Source organism: Canis aureus, chromosome 13 (genome assembly GCF_053574225.1).
Source record: "Canis aureus isolate CA01 chromosome 13, VMU_Caureus_v.1.0, whole genome shotgun sequence".
Classification (NCBI taxonomy): Eukaryota; Metazoa; Chordata; class Mammalia; order Carnivora; family Canidae; genus Canis; species Canis aureus.
This window is the reverse complement of record NC_135623.1, coordinates 56,062,280-56,087,309: the sequence shown is the minus strand read 5'-3', so window position 1 is coordinate 56,087,309 and position 25,030 is coordinate 56,062,280. Positions and strand designations below refer to the sequence as shown.

The following is a 25,030-nucleotide window of genomic DNA, read 5'->3' as shown; positions in this document are numbered from 1 at the left end:
CTTAACAATACTGAACTATGTACTTAAAAATGGTAAAAACAGTAAATTTTATGTTGTGCATTTTAACACAGTTTTTAAGTATAAACTTAATGGAAGACTTCATGCCAATAAATTAAATATTTTAAGAAACAATCCTCTCAAGGTAATAGTCTTTACTTAGAAATCTACAGTCACGTTTTTATTTTACATAAAGTGCATTATCTCTCAATATCAACATGCACAGAATAGTTGTGTGTATCTTTTAAAGTAAAGGAATAATCTGTACACTTGAAAATAACTAAAAAATGACACTTTATACACAAGGCTCGCATTCCCTAAAATTAATGAATTTATAGGAACCATTACTAAAGAATATCCATGGTAATGAAAATAACTTCATATCAAAGGCTACTATTTCATTTCATGTTAATACTCCCTTTCATTTGAGGGGTTCAAAGAGCTTCACAAAATCTCAGGACACTACAAAGTATTTTTTCTGTTTGAATCACAAATTACACAGCAACACTTTCCACATGATGTTTCCTGAAAAATGCTGGGTTGAGGCCCAGTCAGTTGGGCATCCAACTCTTGATTTCAGCTCAGGTCATGATCTCAGGATTGTAAGATCAAGCCCCGGGTCAAGCCCTGCAACAGGTTCCACACTCAGCGGGGAGTGTGCTTGGGATTTTCTCTCTCCCTCTCTTTCTTCTTCGAGACACCACTGTCTCGAGCACTCTCTCTCTAAAACAAAAAATAAATAAATCTTTAAAAAAAGAAGAAAGGAAAATGCTGGGCTGGATGCCAAGTGAGTGTAGCATAGATTCCAGGGACCCCTGATGCCCACCCACTCCTCTTAACCATCCACATTTGAGTAAGAGAGCTAAGGTACAACTTATTAGCAAATTTGAACAGCAGGTATTTCATAAAATTTAGTATTTGGCATTTAGATGTCAAAAACAGATTTATCCATTTGCATCTAAGAAAAAAAATATATCCGTTTTGAATTTAGACATAAAGTTCAAAGTACAGTTTTATTCAATTACATTCTCAATTTGATCTAATAATAAGCAACTTGAGAATATAGTCCTGTGTTGTTTTATTCAAAGCAAAAATCAAGGAAATAACTATGCAACACCTTTACATAAAAAAATACAAAGATGAGATGAGATAGAAGTATGATTTTACTACATTGAGAGTGTCAGTCATTGATGGTACTTGTAAAATGCAGATTCCCAAACCTTCTTCTCCGTACAGTTCTGATTCTGACCCATTAGATTGGGGCCTAATAATTTGAATTTTAATGTCCATCTTTAACAAGCACTCTAATAACACTTGAAGTAATAGCGCAAAACACACCACCAGTAAGATGCAAATTACAATGGCTCAGAGATATGCCTTATAAGGAAGTTTAGATCTCATCTTATTTAACCTCATCAGTACAGGAGCCCTTTCTACAGTGATGACAGACTGACTGATTTTAATAAGAAAGAGTGCCAACATTTACATAGCCAAATAAATAGCACATGCTTCTCTCTGTAAGGTCCAAACCCTATTGCCTATTTTAACAATACTACCATTGTTTGAAACCTAGAGTCATCTCTTTTTAGAATTAACTTTCAATACAGTGTATAAGCCTTCAAATACACAAATTACAGAAAGGAAAATGGTTTTCATTGTATTATTGCACCTTCTGCTTTTTAATCAATATTAGAGCCCCCAAATTCATCACCCTACCTCTAAAGGAGTTTAGACTACTTCCCAAATATACCCACCTCCAGGGTTGAGATATGCCAGAAAATGAGACCAGAGGATCAAGATGTTGTTCCAAAAAATAAACAAATAAATTTTAATGTTTTGAGCAGAGGACAGCTTCTTAGATAAACTACTTTGAACAAAATAATGTTCACTTGGACATGTGAGTTCAAGTAGGCTTTTTTTTTTAAAGCATGTTATTGAATATCACTAAACTCATCTCAATAGTATTAAGACCTTACCCGTGATTGCTCTCTTCAGTAGCCTACTGCTGGGCTGTATTTGCTCACTTCACTGTATCAGAGGAACAGAAAAGATTTCTCCAACTCTTGGCACTGCTGGAAACTCCCAGAAGACTTTCAAAGTCTATAGAAAGGAATAAAAAATGTCCTGCAATCATTAATAAATTACAAAACCCAGATTAAGATTCTCTAGTTTTCCCCCTCCCTTTCACCACCATTTGTAGTACACTGAAGTGGATTCTCCTCAGACTGCACTTACCTTTATCTATCATAAAGGAAATTATAAGCAAAAAGTCCTGTCTCCACCCTTTAATAAGGCTATTATTATAATAATAGCCAACTTTTTACACCAAAGATGTCTCAAGAATTCTTTCTTGGCTGTTGGCTCTGAACCCCACCACTTCCTTTTTTTTTTTTTTTTTTTTTTTAGATTGATTTATTTATTTTAGAGCGATTGACGGCAGAGAAGAGAGAATCCCAAGCAGACTCCCCCTGTTGAGCTTGGAGTTGGACATGGGGCCCTATCCCATGACCCCAAGATCACGACCTGAACCAAAATCAAGAGTCGCATGCTCAGCCAACTGAGCCCCCCAGCCACCACTTTAAACCACACCAATGGGGATTAAGAGGGACACCTGTCCTGATGAGCATAAGGTATTACATGGCATGTTGAATCACTATACTGAACACATGCAACTAATATAATACTGTACGATAACTAAACTGGAATTAAAATGAAAAAGACACACACACACACTTCAATTTAAAGTATGGAAAATATTTAAATGCCCAACAACTGGGGGAGAGTTAAGAAATTTGACACGCATGATTTACTTAACCATGATTTTGTCAGCCAGTAAAAACTTTCATGAGTTCATAATAAAATGGAAAATATCACTTATTATTTAAAGAAAAAGTAGAGTGCTATGTTATAATTACACATAATCACAACTACTTATGCAAAAGCAAAAAATAAGATGCAATTTGTTCCGATATAGTTATAAATATTAAGTAAACTACGTTCCCAACTTAGATGAGTTAAGGTAATTCAAGTCAGAGTCTAGTATAACAAATACATCTTTTCAAAATCTCTGTGTAACAAAGATGAGCCCATGTATTAATGCGAGAATTTTTCTCCAACATTCCAATATATTAAAAGATGGTTTTCCAGAAGTCACTGTTAGAGGTTGTGTGTGAGTATGACCTACAAATGCCTCAAAGACTTAAAACGTAATACCTTTTCTTATAAAAAATGCTTAATGAAAGGGGGAAAAAATGGGGGATCATGGAAGGGAGACCTCAGTATGGCCTAAATCTTTGAAACTGGGCAGAGTGGTTGTAGTGACCAGGCAAAAGAAGAGTGAGCATGAGACATGAAGAATAAAAAGTAACATTTTATATGCAAATAAACAAATTCTTCATATCCTTAAAAAGGAGACAGCAGGTCCATAAATGGAATCACTTGTGCTAAATCCCATGTCAGCAAACAAGACTTAATACCTAACCTAATTACATTTCAACCCCTCACCATCCCCCCAGGAATGTAACCTTCAACCAGTCAATATGGAATTAGCTGAACAGCACTAGTGAGATAATCCACCTAACAGACCCCTTCCATCTCCCTTAGGAAGACAATATTGCCTGAAACAATGTATTCTTTGTTAATAATTTCCTTTTCCTGACCCCCTTTTCTGCCTTTAAAAACCTTTCTTCTTCTACAGCACTGTGAAGTTCCTTTCGATTGCTAGATGGGATGCTGCCCAATTCATAAATCAGTTGAAAAAGGCCAATTTGGTCTTTAAATTTATTCAGTTGAATTTTTGTTGTTTAAAAATATCAAAATTTGGGGATGTCTAGGTGACTCAGTTGAGTATCCAACTCTTAATTTGGGCTGGGGTCATGACCTCAGGACCATGAGATCAACCCCACATCAGGCTCTGTGCTGGGCGTGAAGCCTGCTTAAGATCCCCTCTCTCATTCTCTTTCCCTCTGCCCCTCACCCCACACCCCCATCCTGGGATCTCGTGCACAAACTCTCTCTCTAAAATCAAGCAATTAATCAATCAATCTTCAGTACCTTCAAGTCTGCCTTCTTCATTCTAATCAATTAATCATTTGTTAAGCATCTGGAACAACACAGTTAAATTTATAACCAAATCTTAGGCATTTAATTGCAAAAGATTTGACAAGGAATGGAATGCTACTTTTTCCAGAAACCCAGCATTTTATCATCGTGTACTGGAGAGATACAGGCTCTTCTACTTGCCTCTTAAGAATTACAGATTGCCTCCAGATGCTTTTCAGGTGATTTCGAGCCTTTCTTCATCCTGTGACTGTTGAATTATGAAAGGGCATCTCTAATTCATGAGAAATACTTCTCCCATCTTAGTGTCCATTATCATATATTCTCTCCTTACACGCAACATTTTTAAGCACTCACTCATATGCTTTTACTTAGGTAATAAGGCATTGCTGTGTATCAGTAAGGGCTTGTACTGAGAACCACTTATATTTCACCATCATGATTCCGCCAGCAGCAACACTTTGGAACTTCAAAAGAAGCCGAGTCCTTTGACAGTAATGCACAGAATGACATCGAAAGCAAGGTTAAACAGAACTCGAGTAGATTGAAAGGACGTTTTTAAAATTCACGGAGTCTTGATAATTCTCTTGGTTGTCATCTCATTTAAAAACAAAATATTTCTCCTACTAAAAAGGCAGGGGAAGTTGGCAGTTAACAACTCAGTCACACTCAATCTCTGCTCAGGCAAGTGCTCTACTTCTAACAAAATATCCTACCTCCATATAATGAAATCAAATTCAGGCTTACACTCCTGTGTAACAGCCATGTCACATCCCTAATTTCAACAGAAGAACAAATTTTAAAGCTCATTTCCAGATGGCATAAATTCAATGAATTTAGACTTCAGCTATGCTGAGTTCAGAAATCTGCTAATAAGCAGGAGTACACAAAAAGCATGGAAAAACCACCAAATGAACACTGGGGAGGGGGGATAATTAATATCCACATCATAAATTTCTCCCTATAATCAGTAAAACAGATGCAGGGATTTACACAGGAGGTGTGGATTTATCCATAGCACTATATTAATTGGCCTCTGTTATAATCAAGTGCTTTCCTAGATGGTAATTAAATCAATCAATCAAAATAGAAGTCTCAAAAAAAGTTCAACAAGTTCACTCAAATACATGCAACTGACTATGTGCTAATTACTGAATAATTTCATTTTCCCAAAGAGCTGACCTGAGATACAATACATTCACATGTGAAAACTGTAGAGTAGAAAAAAATACTCTACATGGTCCTACAATCTTCACTGATTCCATTTAGCATATAATAACTCAGCCTTAAAATGAACTTAAATCCAATCACTGAATTTCACAGATGATAAAAATGAAGCACAAAAAGTTAAGGGGCCTGTTCAAAAGTAAATAGCTGGAAGGGCTCCTGGGTGGCTCAGTGGTTGAGCGTCTGCCTTTGGCTCAGGTTGTGATCCCAGGGTCCTGGGATCAAGTCCCGCATCAGGCTCCCTATGGTGAGCCTGCTTTGCCCTCTGTCCATGTCTCTGCCTCTCTCTCTGTCTCTCACGAATAAATAAATAAAATCTTTTTTTAAAAAAAGTAAATAGCTGGATCCCATATCTTCTGACCCACAGTGATATTATCTTCTACACATTAAGCTCACAATTCCTCAACTCTTCTACCCATTAAGTTGATTTTATTCCTTCCCCTGAACAGCAAAACTTTTGAAGCTTTGGGAAAACCGGAATCAAATCAAGCTGCAATCTTCAATTTCCATTCAATCAATCCCTGAGATTTTACACCAGTTATATAGAGTCTCTTCTTTACTCCAAGAAACCCAGTGTAAGTTGAATGACTTTGGGAAGATCTCAACCAGGAAACAAATTTGTGAGTTGTAGTAACTCACAGAGAAGGAAAAGCAGGCCAGGAGAGACGACAGGCATCTTAGAAATGAATCAAAAATAGAAGTTTATTAAAATGAACAATGAAGGTGAACAAAACAAAAATCTAAGTATTAAAGTGCTGTTTCCCAAAATGACAACTACTCAAAAGATGCTTCTTAAAGAAAAAAAAAAAAAAAAAGTAGTAACCATTGCTGTTTAAAGCTCTGCACTCAAATAAATCTGGAAAACACTGCCTTCTAAATATCCTTCTGGAATATTCACAAAGCACATTATGTGTATTAAGGCTAAAAGAAAACCTACAGGAAAGAAGCCTGGTTAGTTTTAATCCAACGTTCCCCAATCATATTTGACATCTTCGGTTGCAGAATTTGTACTGACATCCTCCAAGAAACATATTTCAGGAAGCACATTTAGCATTTGTGATGAATAACATGAGTATGATCCTTATTAAGCAGCATTTATAGAAAGATGGGTTTCCTCTTCCAGACCCAACTGTTAAAAATCAATTCATGAGATAAAGGAACCCTATAATTAAAATGAAAGTCACCACCACCAACATGCAATAAGTGCTAAATGCAAGGCACTGTGCTCTACATGCAATTTTTTTTTTTTTGAGAAGGGTGGAGGTGTCTTCAAATTCAAATTACCCTCCCCAGAGGCTGTAAGTATTCATAAACAAGCAAAACACTTCAACACAAATAAACAATACAATATACACTGTTCTGTACTTTACATTTTTCACTAAACATACGCTGGCAATTTTTCCAAAACAATGCATAAAGATTCCCTGGAATTTTTTTGACAGCACAATTTCCAACATACAGATGTAACAATGTATTTATTCAGTTGCCGTGGATGAACATTTTGGCTGCTTCCAATCTTTATCTCCTACAATAATTATCTTGTACATAAATCATCTTTTCATGCATGCAATATGTATGTACTTGTAAGATATAATCATAGTATGCACGAATCGAGGATAAATTTCTTTTTTTAAGATTTTATTTATTTATTTGAGACAGAATGAGAAAGAAAGTACAAGCAGGGAAGAGGGACAGAGGAAGAGGGAGAAGCAGACTCCCCGCTGAGCAATGACCCTCACTCCCACCCCTACCCCACCCCCCTGCCACACACACACACACACACACCACAAGGCTAGATCACAGGACCCTGAGATCATGATATGAGCCAAAAGCAGACACTTAACTGACTGAGTCACCCAGGCGCCCCCTCTAGGATAAATTTCTAGAACTGAAGTTTCTAGTCAAAAGATACAAGATTCTTCTTATGACAGATTTTGCCAAACTGCCCCACTAAAGAGGCTATTGTGTTGCATTCATACTCTCTACAGTGTGGGTTATGAACCCATCTACTAGTGGTAAATGGTACTTCCACATGGTTGTCACATGCAAATCTCCTTTAATGAGTGGATTAAGCATCCTCTCATACGTGTAGAAGCCACTGTCATTTCTCTGCAGAAGACTATTTGTATCCTCTGTCCATTTTCTACTGAATAGCTGGACTTTTTCTTATGAATTTGTAGGGGCTCTGTATTAGAAAAATTAGTCCCACTTTGTGATACGAAAAGCAAACATTTTCCCCAATTTTCTTGTTCTCTGCGTTTCCTTATGCTGATTTTTTCAGTTAGTTTTTTTTTTTTTTTTTTTAGGGGGGTGGTAATATGATCAAGTTGATCTATCTCCTTTATGGCTTCTCAATTTTCTGTCATACTTAAAGAGGCCCTATGTACTTCAAGATTATAAAATAAGTTTCTCATGTTGTCTTCTAGAACTTATTTTTTTAATTTCTGTGTTATATAGATTTTGGCTTAACATTTAAGGTACCGTTCTAAAATAGTTACCTGCTTATCCCACTACTATTTACTGAATCGAGCATCTTTCTCCAATTAATCTGAAAGGCCATCTTTATCATATGACAAATATGGTATTTGGTAATACCAATGTTTCAATTATTGTAGCCTTACAATATGTTTTGTTTTGTTAAGTAGGCTCCACAACCAGCATGGAGCCCAAAGCAGGGCTTGAGTTCACAACCCTGAGATCAAGACCTGAGCTGAGACCAAGAGTAGGATGCTTAACAGACTGAGCCACTTAGGTGCAACACCTTACAGTATGTTTAAATGTCTTTTTCAGAACTGTCCTAGCTATTTGTACTTATTTTTCCGTGTGAACATAGAATAAACTTCTTTACTAACCTCCACCAAAAAATATATATATATTGGAACTACATCATTGGAACTACATCAAACATACACATTAATTTAAGGAGAACTGGTATCTTTATATCCAAGAATATGACAGGCCATTTCATGTCTTTTCTGTATCCCTCAGGAGGATTAAGTGCCTTCATATATATCATATATATTTAAGTTTATTCTGAGATAGTTTTTCTTTTTACGCTATTGGTCTTTTCTTCCACTATATCTTCAAATCAGTTATTGTTGGTATATATGAAAGCTATAAATGTTGACATATTACCTTGTATCCAGGCATATTCATATATTATCTTTATAATTAGTTTTTATTCTAGTCATATATTCCTATCATTTGCAAAGAATATTCATTTATTACCTTTCTGGGTTTTATACCTTTATAACTTTATTTTCTTTCTCTTGTCCAACTATCTTGACTTGTGATTCCAAAACACCATTAATAAACAGTAAAAATAGTGGGCATTCTTATTTTGTTCCTGACTTCCATGGGGATGTTCTCAAATTTCCTATTACCCCTAAGATGGTTTTTGGATTGAGACAGACATACCTTATTTTACTAAGGATGTTTTCCTATTCTATTTTGAGGGGGTTTTAGATCAATAAATATTGAATTTTATCAGATGGATTTTCCATAAAAATGATATGATTTTTGTTATTGATATTTAATGAGATAATGAATGTCATACTACTGAGTCCTTCTTGCATTCCTAAAACATTCCTTATATGTTATGGTATATTATTCTTTTAATGTGTGCAAAGTACATACTAAATTGAGTGAGTGTTTTCTCAAAGCAGCCCTACAAGATGGGTACTGCTATCATGGCTGCCCTAGCCCTCATTCACTGTACTTCTGCTCTCCTCCCCACTGCTCCTCAAACACACCATGCTTGCTCTCACCTCATGCTGAGCAAGCACTAGTATAGTGTCAGGCAGACCTGCAGCTCCCTGATATCCCCTATCCCCAGATACCTTCATATAACATCTCTCTCCATTTATGTCTCTGCTTACATGTCACCTCAGTACAGAGGCCTTCCCTATTTACCTCAAATAAAACAGAAAGAAACCACCTTCTAATTGCATCATTCTACGCCAACCCTGTTTCATTTTTCTTTGGAGCAACTGTTTCCATCTAAAATATGTTATATTTCATTTCTACTAATTTATATTCCATTTCTCCCTATAGAATATAAACTCACCAAATGCAGGGGTTTTGTCTGCTTTGATCACTGCTTACTTCCCAGCACTTCCCTGGCACACAGATCCTACTTAATGTCTGTTGAACAAATGAATGAATGACCACATGAATGAATGAATACCCATTTTTTAAAGTAATCCCTACACCCAACGTGGGTCCCAAACTCACAACTCTGAGATCAAGAATAGCATGCTCCACTGACTGAGCCAGCCAGGCACCCCATGAATATCCATTTGATAGATGAGAAAACTGAAGTTTAAAGATATTTAATTCCCTACCCTTAAACATTAAAACAAATGACAGGTGATTTTAGGACATAGAGAATGCTCATATAATCTTATGAACACTAAAGCACAAGTTACTGATGCCACTGAAAGAGGAAAACCATAGATGGTCCCTGTATAAGATAAGCAAAAGAATCAGGAGATAGCCTCCAGAGAATTCCTTAAAAACTATGAACTGAAAAAGGGGAACTCTCTTACACTGTTGGTGGGAAGAGAAGCTGGTACAGCCACTCTGGAAAACAATATGGAGGTTTCTCAGAAAGTTAAAAGTAGAGCTACTCTATGATCCAGCAATTGCACTACTAGGGATTTACCCCACAGATACAAAGGTAGTGATCCAAGGGGGCACGTGCACCCCAATGTCTATAGCAGCAATGTCCACAATAGCCAAACTATGGAAAGAGCCCAGATGTCCATCGACAAATGAATAGATAAAGATGATGTGGGATATATATATACACACACACACACACACACACACACACAAGGGAATACTACTCAGCCATCAAAAAATGAAATCTTGCAATTGCAATAACATGAATGGAACTGGAGGGTATTATGCTAAGTGAAATAAGTCAATCAGAGAAAGAAAATAATCTAATTTCACTCATATGTGGAATTTAAGAAACAAAACAGAGGAACATAGAGGAAAGGAGGGAAAAATAAAACAAGCTGTAATCAGAGAAGGAGGCAAATCATAAGCAACTCTTAACTCTAGAAAACAGAGTTGCTAGAGTGGAGCAGGATGCGGAGATGGGGTGGATAGTGGGCATTAAGGAGGGCACGTGATGTAATGAGCGCTGGGTGTTACACAAGACTGATGAATCACTGACCTTTACCTCTGAAACTAATAATACACTATATGTTAATTAATTGAATTTAAATTTTAAAATAAAGAAAACTATCAGCATTCTATTAGGGCAGCTCTCCTCTCTCAACACCTATGAACCTCACACAGCAAGCATCCTGAAGTTCTGACCTTCATCCACATATGTCCTTGGATATCCAGAAGATAAAACTGGATGCTTCGGGACCGAATACCATTAAACATGTGTTTACTACTGGTGCTGGCAGATACAAGTACTAGAAGTGCACTCACCCCACAGACTAGCCGCCTTACAGGCCCGTACAGACACCAGGGACGTGGCTTTGAAAAATTATTTGCTCTTTCAAAAGTCTTTTTTGGTTTTAAGGCAATTTACAGGTAGGTATTCTTCAAGTCTATTCCCTCCTCTATCACTGGGATACTTCCTTGAACCAACTTTAGGCCAAAAACAAAATTTCACAAATCTCCATTTTTGATATTAAAGAGTATCTTAAATTTTTTTTCAGAAGTCAGCCAAATTCTGTATTTTAGAACTGTGAAGCTGATCCAACCTTGCAACATGTCGCATTTAATTCCATCAATGTAAAGCATAATGAGCAAAGATTGAGCTAGTGAGGCATAACTAAATGTTTTGAACCTGCGAATTTAAAAAGCAAGGATCTTTTATGTTATTCCTAAATAGTAAATAAAATCATTTTCCAACATTTCACTATCAAATTACAGTAATTTTTCCACGAGCACACACTTGAGGAATGCCACAAAAGGACTTTTTCTAACAGTTCATTCTATTGTTGCTCATAACCTCCTAAATATTTCTCTCATTGGCTTCTATTCAAAGATAAATGGAAGGCAGTAAAATTTATGGAAAATGTATTCAACTGCTTAAAATACATCAAGCAAAAGGAAAAAGATTTTAGAGCTATATTATGAGTTGTGAAATTATATCTCCTTCACTTAGTCTCTGCTTCAATGATGGCTAACAAAACTGGCAGACTGGTCATGTTCCAAATCACCTCCGATGTGGAGCTCGAATCTCCCACCTCGAATTCTCACCTTGGTCAAGGCCAAAGTAAACATCTGTCCTTCACATTTTTACACAACATCACTTTGTAGACCACAAATACAAGCTTTCACACCAGAGAGGAAGCAAATTCCAGTGCACTGGACAAATTTTTGCTCTCTTAAACCAGTCTGTTGATTGTTCCCTTGCTTTTCTTGGCTGTCCAGATAGTGAAAGGAGGAAAGGACCTTTCTGTGAAACTGGCAAGTATAACCAGATAAGTTTGCCCTTTAAGCAACTCACAAAGAGAAAGGCAAAATACAGCTCTGGTTAAGGTTTAAAATTTAACTATGAAAATTATATGCTAGCACTTGACCAACATGTTGCAAGATTTTAATAAAGTAAGATTATGAAAGTGAAGTCACATGAAGTCATTTTTTTTATGTTTCATGGACCAAGAAAGAGGCATGAAAGAATTTTTTAAAGTAACATTTAAAAGATACCGTACTTTATAAAATTAAGGGGAAAAAAATGACAATTGCACCAGTTCAGAAATGCCTTAGAATAGGGAAGTGAGGGAGTCTAAAAAGCATAACCATAGAAAGAGAAGCCACAGTATTAAACTTAAAGAGAGATTAGCACTGAGAAAAATTCACCTTCATAAAACTCAGCCGAATATAAGAAAATAATTTATTCACCTTGCATAGTACTATTTCATTTTATTTAGTCCTTTCTTTAAGCATTTTAGAGATCTTTATAAGTATTGTCCACTTAATCCCTCACTCAAAGTAGAAGATACTGCTATTACCATTTGCAAACATGAGACATTTTAGCAACAACAACAAAGAAAGAATAAGAAATATAAAGTTTGAGAAACTTCAAAGAAAAGAAGACAGGAAATAGACTCTTTTGGCTTGGCGTTTGGGGAGGAGATGTGGCTGGAACATACAATAGAGACAGAAACATATATAATATAGGACTAGCTTAAATAAGCAAACAGATCTGGATTTTCTTACAGGAAAAATAAGCTTGGTAGGATCTCAGTTTATACTCCAGCATTCAAAAATATCCTTTTTTGTATCAACTTTTACATCAGGTTCTATCAAGCACATGCTTTATAGTTCTTAGAAAACAAACCAACACAGGGCATCACCACTCACGCTTCCTTCTTTGCGTCTCAGAAGCAAGAAGAGTTAAGAATGAAAAAGCTGACAAGATTCTAACCTTAATATGAAATCCCTAACAGAAAACATTAAGACAACAAAGTGAGACAGGTGGCTAAAATAATTGAGCAAGAGGAAAAGACTCCACCATTTTCAGAGGCAGGCTCAAAAAGGCAAGTGCAATAAACATCCTTCGCAGCCACAGGGCACCTTGTACATGCCTCTCTTAATATTTGTTTATGTTTTTATCCTCCTGGGAGGTTATGATCTCCTTGAAGGCAAGGACCTGGCTTTATATCAGCCTGGCCTATCAGCCACTGAATTCAAATAAATGAACCAACTGTTGAGTCAATTAACCTTTCTTAAATTCTCTTGACAAGAAATATTCACAGGATTTGTATTATGCAAATTTTACCTCTATTAAAACAGTACCAAAAGATCCTGACCTCAAAGACACATTAAAAGCCAACTGGCAAGGAAAAGCCTTGTTTCAATTATTAAGGCAAAGCTATATTTTAATTTGTTTTCCAGTTTCATTAATATACAGTGTGACACTAGTTTCAAGTGTACAATATAATGATTCAACACTTCCATACGACACTGGGTGAGCATCACAAGTGCACTCTGTGATCCCCATCACCTATTTCACCCATCTGCCCCACCACCACCACCCTTTTGGTGACCATCAGTGTGTTCTCTATAGTTGAGTCTGTTTCTTGCTTTGTCTCTTTCTTTCCTTTGGTCATTTGTTTCTTAAATTTCCTATGAGAGAAATCACATGGCATCTGTTCCTAAGGCAAAGCTATTTTGAAGTCAGAAGCTAGGTCATGGACTCTAACATAAGTGTAATATGTTTTACAATAAACAGTAAGCCTTTAAAATCACACAAGTATTTCCTAACCCTACATATGTCCAGAGTCCCTAACTGTCCAGATAGGTGAATACACAACCTCAAAATACTCAAGTTACACATGGTTTCTGGGTCAGGTGACTGGCAGGCTATTGAAACTCATTTACCTTCTTTATGTTGATGCAAATAGACTCTGTAATACTAGGCTCCACTGTGGGAAGCACAGATTCAGAGTGCTGGGCTTATTATTGTTATTATTATTATTATTATTATTATTATTATTATTATTATTATTATTATTAGAATCTGAGGTAAAAGGAAATTCAGGGAAATCCAGATGCCTGCCTATCTGCAAGTACTTCAATGTCTTCTGCTTCTTCCAAGAAATGTAAAGTCCACCTATTTGGAACATGGCCCAGAGCTCCTGAACCTGTCACCTGCCCCTCATCTCCTCTACATTGCACTCATTGAGTCCCCTTAGGTCAAGACACTGAAAAATCTCATTTAAGGTGATTTTCTGTATCATACTCTGACTTTGAAAAATGAAGTCTACGCCAGCCAGCATCTGAGGCAATTAGGTAATATCATGCCCACTGTCTCTGTCCAACAAAATAAGATCCTAGAGCAAAAATGCAATATGGCAACAGGCCAAAGGAGGAAAATGAAAAGCTCAATAGAAAGATGCAGAGGGCAAAGATACTACTATTAATTACCAAGTCTAAACCCCTACTACCGACATCAGTGACTTGGAAGAATGAAGAACTTTCCATGATCAGCTCTCACTAGACAAACTACAAGAATGCTAGGCATTCTTCTCTGTATTCTCTTCTCTGTATTCTCACCGCTGTTCAACAAATCACAGATGTATAAACCCTAAAATCAATAGGAATGTTAAATAACAAAAGGGTCTAAATGACATTAATATGCATATTTGTGATAGAAATATGGAGTCATTTGCTCAAAGTGAAAGTCTAAATGACATTAATATGCATATTCCTGATAGAAATAAGGAGTCACCTACTGAAAGTTAATTGTCATAATCAAACCTCTAACTTTGATAGAACGAACCACCACGTCGCTCGCTAAAGCCTTTTATACCCACCTGATGCCAGGGAACTGAAATTACGGACATCTTGATGTCCTTTGCAGTGACCCTACTGAAGTGAAAGAGTAATTAAAGTTAGAACAAGAATCTTTACAAGAAGTTTTCAAAGCACAAATATTCCTTTTCAAAAAATGCTCTGGCCCTAAGCCCTCAGTACAGACACCTTTTACATGCCAGCCTGCCTTAACACACTGAATCTCATTACCGACTGAATCACAGACACACTGCTCTTACAAAATAGAAGTAAATTAAATATCCACATACACAGCTTTCTTTTCTACACTATTAGACAAAAAGCACAAGTAGAATAAGTGAGGCTCTGGCCTCTAGCTTAAACACAAATGGAATTACCCTACCACAAATTACTTAAAAATGCAAAGCACAATCTCTCAAGTTAATTTGTCACTTGGAGAAATCACTGTGCTTTTAAGATGAGAATTCATTTATGAGAAGCTCTTAGCACAGTTTTCCCCTTAACCTTCTCAATTTATCTTACATTTGCTACTCTTCCGCAGCAAACTTTTATGTGCAATTTTAAGGCTGTGTAATATAAGTTACAAGGTCACTAGTCTTTGAAAACCAGAGAACAATCTAATGAAAAGGAGGTGATGTTACCAGCTGCCAATAACTTGCCCTCTCCTGACCCAACATGCTAAAAAGATGAGATCAGGTGGGATTTTCTATGATCTTTATGAAGAAGAAAAGAAGAGGGGCTGGGGCCAGCTTATATTTGACTGTGAAGTGGGGAGATGAGATCTATAAAAAAAATTTTTTAAATAAGGAACAGCAAAAAAGAAATCCACAATTTTAACATGATTCATTTTCTTTAGAGAAAGAATAATGATTCTAGGTACACTTAAACAATAAGTCTTTCATCCACAATGAGCTTTTGAGACTAGTCTAGGCATCATCCAAGCCTATTCAGAAGTAACCAGAGCAGGAGCCAGTGGGTGTGCCCAATGTCTGGAGACAACGGGTAAACCTAGTGATAATTTCACGCTTTTCTCTAAGCCTTAGGGTCATCAACTATAAACAGGGATAACATCTTCCTGTTCTAGGGACTCCTGGGGGCTTAGTCAGTTAAGCATCTGCCTTCAACTCAGGTCATGATCCCGGGGTTCTGGGATCGAGTCCCAAATCAGGCTCCCTGCTCAGCAGGAAGTCTGCTTCTCCCTCTACTCCTCCCCTCTACTCATGCTCGCTATCTCTCTCTTTCTCTCTCTCAAATAAACAAAAAAAAAAAATTTTTTTTTAATCTTTCTATTCTATATACCTCACAGGATCAACTTTTTAAAGAAACTATACCTGCTACTACTGAATTAGCATGTTACTGATTACAACAAGTGTGCACCCTGCCTCCTGCCCAGAAATGGAAAAGAACCAGTCTTACTCCACTGAATTAACATTAACACTTGAGGAGACCACAAGGCAGGCTACACTAGGATTGCCAATCCCCCTGAGACTTTGTCTACCTCAAATGGCTACACATCTTGTGAAGACTTCTTACAACTACCATCCCAAAGCAGCTAAAGTAATAGTTTATCAGCATTGGGGAATGGAGGAGAGGCTGTGGGGAAGAACATAGATCCTTTCCAGAATCTGATGAAAGCTACAGACTCTCTACCCACCAAAAATCATATCCATACATATAAGCAAGTCATATTTTTCTGATATGAGGCATGGTTCTTGGATTTTACATTAGGAATCCCTAACTATGGGCTGTTGAATGACTGCCAAGTCAATCAGAGAGACACAAGAGAAAAGGAGCAGATTTGCAATGCTAAGGCACATAAGATGATCATGGTTATGTAAGTGTTGCATTGGGAATCCTTCAACAGACCCTCACTGGAGACATGAAGCTAAAATGCCTGAATGATCACAGCTATATCCAGATGAATGAGACCCTGATTGGTCCAGCAGAAGACCACTTCCTTTCATAAACAACCAGGTTTCCTAGTAACGCCTAAAACATAATGTTCATACACATCTAGTGGCTGCTTCAACTATTTCCATGTAAAAGTTACCTAACTGGAAGCCAGAGCTATGGTATTTGTTTTGAAGACAAAGTCACTGAGGACTTTGTAGAAGATGGAGAAAACATCAAATGTCCACAGCAAAGCAAGAAAGATCACTTTAGAAGGCAGGGGGACAGGAGAAACAGTGTTAAAATACCCCCATGCCATCCCAGGCACCATCACTGCTCCAAACGTAGTGGTTCTCAATCTTCACTCTTGGAGCAGAAACACCCAGAAAGCCTGTGAAATACCAGTTGCTGGGCCCCATCTTCAAAGTTTCTCATTCAGCAGGCCTGGGCAGAGGCCAAGAATTTCATTCTAACAAGTGATAGGGGCTGCTGCCACTAACCCAGGGGACCAAACTTTGAGAATCACTGATCAACACGGTTAGAGCCTGTCCCACAGAAGACATCCCAACTTCTTTACCACATGAATAGTCTCATCCATAGGTCATACATGTCATCAAATAGAAAAACCAGTACCGCTCCTTCACTCAGGTCAGCTCTGGCCTGTGCTACCTAACAGGGCCCACCGGTTGGGCTGAACAACATCCAATAAACTTCTTGATAACTGGTGAGTATCTATAAGTAATTCACACTACTTCCTGCCGAGGAAGAACTTTGAGCCATTCTGTTTTAAAACTGTACCCTCAGGAAGCAATAAATGGCAAACTGGCGCTAGGAATATTTAAGACTTAGCCAAACACCCATTACCTCCAGAGCTGTGGTTTTCATATTGAGCTCCACAGAGGCCCAGATGCTATATTCATATACCTCAAGGATTGGATAGGAAGGAAGTAGAGAAATCAAAGAAGCTTTTGGCCTCCCATTTGAGCCCCTCTCTGAACTTCAAGTTCAGTTTTTCTCTGATATACATACATATTGGCATAAATTACATTTATTAGTGGTTCTGTCCCTTTGAGGTAAAGAAAAGTTTAAAGAATACTGGATTTCATGACCTCTAAGAGTCCCTCCATTTCTATAATTTTATTGAATACAACAATCAAAGGTTAATTGGCACATTATAAAAATAAAAATATAAAACTGGGCCATAAGGCTGACAAAAATACCAAAAAAAAAAAAAAAAAAACTAGCATCAGAATGAGTGGGTTAGCAGTCAGATCACACTTATGCCTGGTATGAAGGTCTGGAAGTCATACACAGGAGCTTCTAAATTTACTGAGAGCAGCAAATGAGCTTCCATAAATGGAATATGAAAAACAGACCAACTCCCGTGGTAATTATCTCTACTTAAACTTGCCCTGTCAAGCAGACACCTTGTAGAAACCAGGGTCTTTTCGGTTAAGTACCATGGTGATACCATGAGGCACAGAGCAAGATGCCACATACTCAGGATCGTTATCAACAAAGCCATGTACTAAACCAGCAAAGCTTTTCTTCGTGACACTTATTTGTAAGCTACTAGGCAAGTTATGCATAAAGCACCAGGATCATCACTGAGGCCACAAGTGGACCACAGCTGAAGAGACAGAAAGGGCACAAGTGGACGGGAGGATGATAGTTTGGGGGAGATGGACAACATTTCTTTTTATTACACTTTCACATGTGAGTCATCCATAATCCCAGTGTTCAAAATCACCTCTGAGGGGCAAATGAATAAGTGGAGCCATTCATTCCCAGGATGCCAAAGCTATCTCTAACGACAAGGGTGGCCTGTTGCAGAATGGGAGATATGAGTTCAGCATTAAAAAGAAAGATAATAGGATCTCAAACACATGCCATCATCCTACTTTCAACAAATTCCCCTTTGCTACCTTCTTTGGCTAGGGTAGCACCTTAGAAGTAGGAAGAAAGGGTTTGTCTCAATAGGTCAGTAACTTATAAACCAATTCCAACAGAAAATCTAAACCACTCAGTAAAACTCCTCTCTTCTAAACCAAGGCAGCCAGAAATGTCCCCATTTATATCTGTTCTAGGGACCATGGTGGGGCAGCGGAGGGGAGGCAGCATCAGGCAGAGGAGCTGTGCGTTCCTGATTTCACTCAACAAAAATGTTTTCTGAGCTCCTCTGGCAATGATGAATATTACACAGTCCCAAATCCAAAGGAGCTCACAGGGACCTTGAAAGACCTACCCTCAGCCACCCAACACTGTAAAGTCATATCTAATTGCACAGAGAACTAGGTTAGAGTCCAAAGTCAAAGTAATTAAATTAAAATCAAAACTATCCTTGAAAATTCCCTGTAATTCCTCATAAAATACAATACGATGCTGTACAACCCTAAGTTCAAGATAACCAATTTTTCCCCGCCCTCTAGGAAAGACTATTACCTTTTCAGGTAAACTCCAAAGGAAGTACTCGGCCTGCATTTTACAGGCCATGTGGTTAAATCCAATTGCTCGCGCTCTCTCTCTCTCTCTCTCTGAGAGGAAATGAAATCTCCCTAAAACAGCAGGCTCCTGTCTCTCACATTCACTCTAGGACCTATATTCAATGTATTTCAATTGTTTCTTGACCGTTTTTTTTCTTTCAGCAAAGTGCATTAGTTTAATTCCCATGGGTAAAATATGCATATAATGACTTCGCTGTAATATCACTATCTTAATATTTACTCAAAGGCATGCCCCAAATGCCACCATTTCTTTGAGTCAACACACCGTGAATCCTCCCCTTGAATGCAAACATTATCCCTACACAAGAGAATGAATGTTTTTACCAAATGAGTTCCAGTTATTTGGAGAGACCAGAGATACCAGAGTGAACAGGTAAATGTTGGTAAGTGAAAAGAAAATCAAGAAAGACCCAGAAGATGTTCAACAAATTGGGCCTGTCAGGGAACAATGTGAACCCATGGTATACCCCAAGAAGAGGACTGGAGGAAGCAAGAGAAGACTATAACATATATCCAAAGTTCTTCACGGTAAGTCCTACTCTCATACACTACAGAGAAATCCCATTCCCAAAGTCCTCCAGATGAGAAATGTTTCAAGAAAAAAAGATGGGTCTGTGAGGCTACTCTGATTTGACCCAACTAGACTACCCAGTCCATTACATGGTCTCAACTGCTCATGCCTTCCAGGTCACACCAACTCATATGGCTCCAAACATAGCCCTGGAGACTACTACAGTCCCCCGCATCTTTTTCCATTTCTGTTGTCCTCCCATCATGGGAAGAATGGGTGCCACAGCAACCACCCTTCAGACTCTTCTGGGAAGCATCAACAAAGCCTGACAACTGCTGGCAAAGCTGGCTCTCTCCGATTCTCATAGGCACGGGTATATCTTATTCCAGGCAACAACAAGTGGTTTCTCAGAAAACAAAGCACTCTCTGCCAGCCTCTTCACCTCACCTTTTATTGTAGCCTCTCTTCTCTGTCCTACTGTAGATTCTGCTACTGCTGCCCCTCAGCAGACTCCCTCTGTGACTAATCTCCCCTCCTTCATCATATTATTTTCAGCTCACCACATCCCTCTCTCTTGTCCCCTTCAGATTCCACCTGACCTTCATGTTTACTGTCAACCTTCCCATCCTCTGATACTCAGCCTCTGGTTCCCTGGAATAATGCAATGAAATGCAAAATGCAAAAATGCCACCCCCAAAAAACCCATATATACTAGTCCCATAAACACCGTGTACATTTTCATGCAACTACACAATTCAAACCCTGCCCCATTCTTCTGGACACAAATATGCTTCAGCAACCTGCCACTCCTCCGTGACAGCCTGAAATCATGCCTCTCAGCATTTTCCTCCTGTGGTAAACTTCTGATCTGCTCAGAACTTTTACTTGACCTCGGCCCACACTTATCACCATCTTAAATTCTTCAGCTGATTTTGGAAATGAGAAATTTTAAGCAGGCAATTAAAAAAGACTAGTAAACCTGCTCTTGACAGGACTAGACTTAACTCTAATGAGATAAAATGACAAGCACATGGCTTGCTGCCAAGGCATCATGAACAGTTTAAGAATTAGATTCAAAATAGCTGATACAATCTGAAAGGCAGAGCGACCTTTTACACATTTTATCTTTTGCTTGGTTTGCACTGTGTGCAAGGTATGAAACTCAAAATATTAAGATACCAGTTTAGGAAGAGACCTTCAATTCAAGATTTACAAAGAGGTGTTGGAGCAGATTACTAGAGCATTAGACTTACTGACTACATGCAACTATTTTTATCTGCAGTGAATATGAAATACATAACACACCATTTTCCTAAACTTTATGCACTAAATATATTTTTTTTTGTCTTGAGGACAAAATGATCATTCCTTTGCTAAAATGCTTACACCTCTCTCACATAGATATTTAAACCTAATAATCAGAAGAGTAACAGGATACCTATAAAAAACTATGTCATTTAAATGTAATACATTAAGAGGCACCTAGGTGGCAGTCAGTTGAATGTCTAACTCTTGGTTTCAGCTCGAGTTGTGATTGAAAAGTCATGAAATTGAGCCCTGTGCCAGGCAGGCTCTGCACTCAGCTTGGAGTCTGCTTGGTACTCTCTCTCCCTCTCCCGCCACTCAAATACATAAATAAATAAATCTTTTTTTTTTCATTTTAATTTAACATAATACATTAAAATCTTTATACACATTTGAAAGAAACCGTGTCAGTATTCACATTTTCACATGTACCCTCAATCAAAAAGAAATGCTGTTTTCCGCTAAACATGCGTAATTTCAATAAAAAGGGTTTCCCATAGCAGAGAAAAAGTAAATTCTTAAAACATGAAAAATCCTAAGCATTCAAAACGCTTGAGATTCCCTTTATTTCACTTGCCCATAAAATTAAGAGCGTCTGTCCTATAATACAAAAAAATGAAAGAAACTGATTGTCCCATCATCTTCACTCTCACCCCACCATCGCCACCGTTAAAGCAACGGTTCTAGTCCTGGTAGCTCCACAAAAAGGGTCTTTAATACTTCAACCCCTCATCTGGTTTCTTGCTTCAGAAACTACTGCCGTAAACCTGACACTAGAGATACATAACGGAGATTAATGCAGTGTTACCTTGAACAAGCAATTAAACAAGGCTGAAAAGCAGCAAGTAAACTCCCAAACCGTTTGCTCTTTCGTGATAGGAAGCTGAAGATAATCTTGTTTACTGAACATAAATCACTTGCGATCTGGCCGCATTCTGAAATGATATTCCAGATGGAAACGCTGCAAAGGCAGAAGCTGCTTACATGAGTATTTTCGTCCAACTCTAAAAACAAACTGGACCAGTTTTTCTAGTTGCTTCTAGGAAAGCGATCACTTTAAACCAGGGACATGATTCAACAGAAGGGCTTCCCTAGACCCATTCGGCTCTATTTCTGGTCCCACCCCTGCCCCCACCCTTCTTCTAGCAGTATTAGGTTTCTCCCAACTAAGGCTGCTTCCTCCTGCTTCAGTATCTATTTAAAAGTCTTCAGGCTGCAGAAGGCAAACTCCATTGATCAATCTTACCTTCTCACAGATTTTTGTGGTATATTCACATTTTGGGGGAAATAAAGTCAAGACACAGTCCTTTCATTTGTGTGTGTATATATATAATTTTTTAATTCTCTTTAAGGCTCTGTTGATCCAGACAGGCCTCTCACAGAGGCTGCTGTGTTTGCTAGGGTTCGTGTTCACATGCTGCCGGTTAGGAATAGCTTGGCTTTACTTTTCATTTCCTTGAGTTAAAGTCACTTAGACAGAGAGGCTTTGAGAGCTACAATGTGCAACCAGTCAGTGACTTGTTTGTTTAAAGGTGCTATGTTCACAGCCGAATATTTTGATCGTGCTGGTTAATTCAGCAACCAAAGGTTTGTCAGGAGACCTTCTTTATTACTCTCTTGCTACTAAATATCACAGGAAATGCCAGTGATCCTGATACAGATCCGCTATGCCCCAGAAATGCCACTCTGAGGCACAAGTGGGGCCCTGCTGAGATAACCAAACAGGACACCTGGCAGCTGAGTCTGTCCCCCACCCCCCTCACCCCCATTCCCCTACCCAATGCTGGGGGGTGGTGGGGAGGACCTCATTTGGTTTTAAAGTACACTGTAACCTGAAGCCCTGAATTAAATCTCAGACCCCATACATTTTAGTTCTTTATTCTACAGCTCATACACAGTTAAACCCAACAGTACAAAACATCCCAGTGGACCTTACTCACATCTGCCAAAACCTACATTACAAGCTCCTACCAAACTTCCATTTGGTCTGATTTTCCACTCCTATATGCTGCACTCATTCCAACCCCACACCCATCTTCTGCACCTCACAGGAACTATTACTTTATCCCCCAGGCAAGGTAATCAACTCCCCAGGCACCTAGTGAAGACTCTTCTAGTACCTGTCCACACCGCAGCAGACCTGATACAGCTTTTGCGTTTTCTTCTAGGACCAAAACCACCACCCCTTTCTCCCAGGCCTGCCACTTTCCTCCAAGGCCACAAAGCAAGCCGGAAGCTTAACTTTGGGTAGCTTCACCACTGACAATTTTCTTCCCACTCAATGTAATTCAAAGTTCTGAGGCCTAAAACCAAAGAATCACAAAGCCTGAGATCCAGAGCTACACAAACCTGGCTTTGCCTCTGCTCCTTACCATCTCTGTGACATGGACAAATAACCTCTAAGTTTCAATTTTATCTCTAAGATGGGGAATAATAAGAGCATTTCCCTTTATGGTGAAGACAGAATGATATAATGCCTGGCACAGAGTAAGCTCTCAAGAAATGTTAGCTATGTTTATCATTATATTAGTACCCAATTATTGTTATTACTACAGGGACAAATGGCATAAACTGGTAGCCTTCAGACCAAATTTGAACTTTGTGAACTGGCTGTCACAATATATTTTGCTTGGTTTATTTATTACCTTTGGAGGGGTAAGCATTCTCCAGCCGGTCACAGTCCTCATCACTTGCCCTTAAAATCTTATATTGTCATTATAGTACCTGTCTGGTCCCTAAGTTTGTGATACTCATCTCTCTCTTTCCAAACTAAAGGCCTCAGAGGTACATGGGAATTTTTTTTTTAAACAAAAACATCACAGAATTAGGGTAGCTAGACATTATTCTAAAAACAATGCCCTTTTAAAAACCAGAGCAAGGAGTCACCAATTTCCAAAAAGGTTAAGACCTATCAGTCAAAAGGCACATAGGTGACAGGTGGGGAAAAAGGAATAAATTCTATTTTGTAGTTTTATGGTCAGTAACAACTTCCAAAACATGGAGAATTTGTGAGGTTCTTCTAAAACACAGAATCCCACTGTTAGCTTTGCTGGTCTGGAACAAAATGGACAGAGCAAACATAATACCAGCAGATCAGAAAACATACATCAAAAGCCAGGCTCTTCCCAAAGTGCAGAAAGCCATTACCCAGGCAATTTCTTGTTCCAAATGCACTTGTCAGAGGTCAAGGTCTTAAATTCACCCATAGCTTTGTACATATCAAAAAGTTAAGTTGCCTGACATTTAATATTTTTTCTTTTCTTGTTAACTTAGCCCATAAAGATTTTCCAGTAATGATAAAAAGATACAAGTAACATCTACCTTAATAACATACATCATTTCAGAGAAAAAAATACACTGTACAAGGTACAAAAAAATTAAACTCTGTAAGACTCTAAAGATATGAGAGAATGGTATAAAATTAAATAACCATAATTCTTTTTATTTTTAAAAAAGTCTCAAAAAAAAAAAAAAAAAAAAAAGTATCTCTCTCCTATCATTCCCGAGAGGCTATCCATTGAATACATTCTCTTTAAAACAAGATCGTTTGCTTCAAAATACAGTTGACTCTTGAACGAGATGAGATGGGTTTGAACTGCACAGGTCCACTTATACAGATTTCTTTATAGTTCTGTAAATGTACTTTCTCTTATGGATTTCTTAATAACATTTTCTTATCTCTAGCTTATTCGATTATAAGACCACAGTATATAATACACATAACATACAAAATGTGTATTAATCAACTGTTTATGTTATTGATAAGGTTTCTGGCCAACAGCCCACTATTACTAGTAAAGTTCTAGGGGAGTCAAAAGTTATACACAGATTCTTGACTGGGCAGAGGGCTGGCACTCCCTAACCTCCAGACTGTTCAACTCTAAAATGAAAACAAACGGGCTTCTTTCAAGGTTTGCAAAACTTTTCAAAATAACTACAAAATAAAAGGTAGACAAGGTCAAAATGACCATCACCAAAACAAACACAATGATCTTATATGAATCCAACTCATATTTATTCGTTATGGAATGTGCACACCGTCTGGTCTGAGAATCCAAAGTAAATATAATTAAAGTAATTTACACAGAAAGAAAAAAGGGGGGCATGCTCCACAATGTTAACAGTGATTATTTCCAGAGGAATGGATTACACAGGGTGTTTTCTTCCTTGTGTATGTGTGTGTTTTCCAAGACTTCTGCTCTATAAAAATATTATTTCTTTCATTATCAGATGAAAAGTATTTATTTATATATTTTAACAATACTACACC

The 25,030-nt window shown here is 37.9% G+C and overlaps 1 protein-coding gene across 10 annotated transcripts in view; it reads right to left on the bottom strand.

The window, feature by feature from the left end:
• The window catches only part of FHIP1A (FHF complex subunit HOOK interacting protein 1A), a 233,731-nt gene that overhangs the window by 163,954 nt on the left and 44,747 nt on the right, over positions 1 to 25,030 (bottom strand). For 9 of the 10 annotated variants that reach the window (XR_013351016.1, XR_013351009.1, XR_013351012.1 and 6 more), the window contains one exon: positions 1,974 to 2,097. The gene's annotated coding sequence lies outside the window, so the exon portion shown is untranslated. Of the gene's footprint in view, positions 1 to 1,973; positions 2,098 to 9,349; positions 9,427 to 25,030 lie in introns of those variants that run through there. The other variant, XR_013351013.1, reaches the window with a different exon arrangement.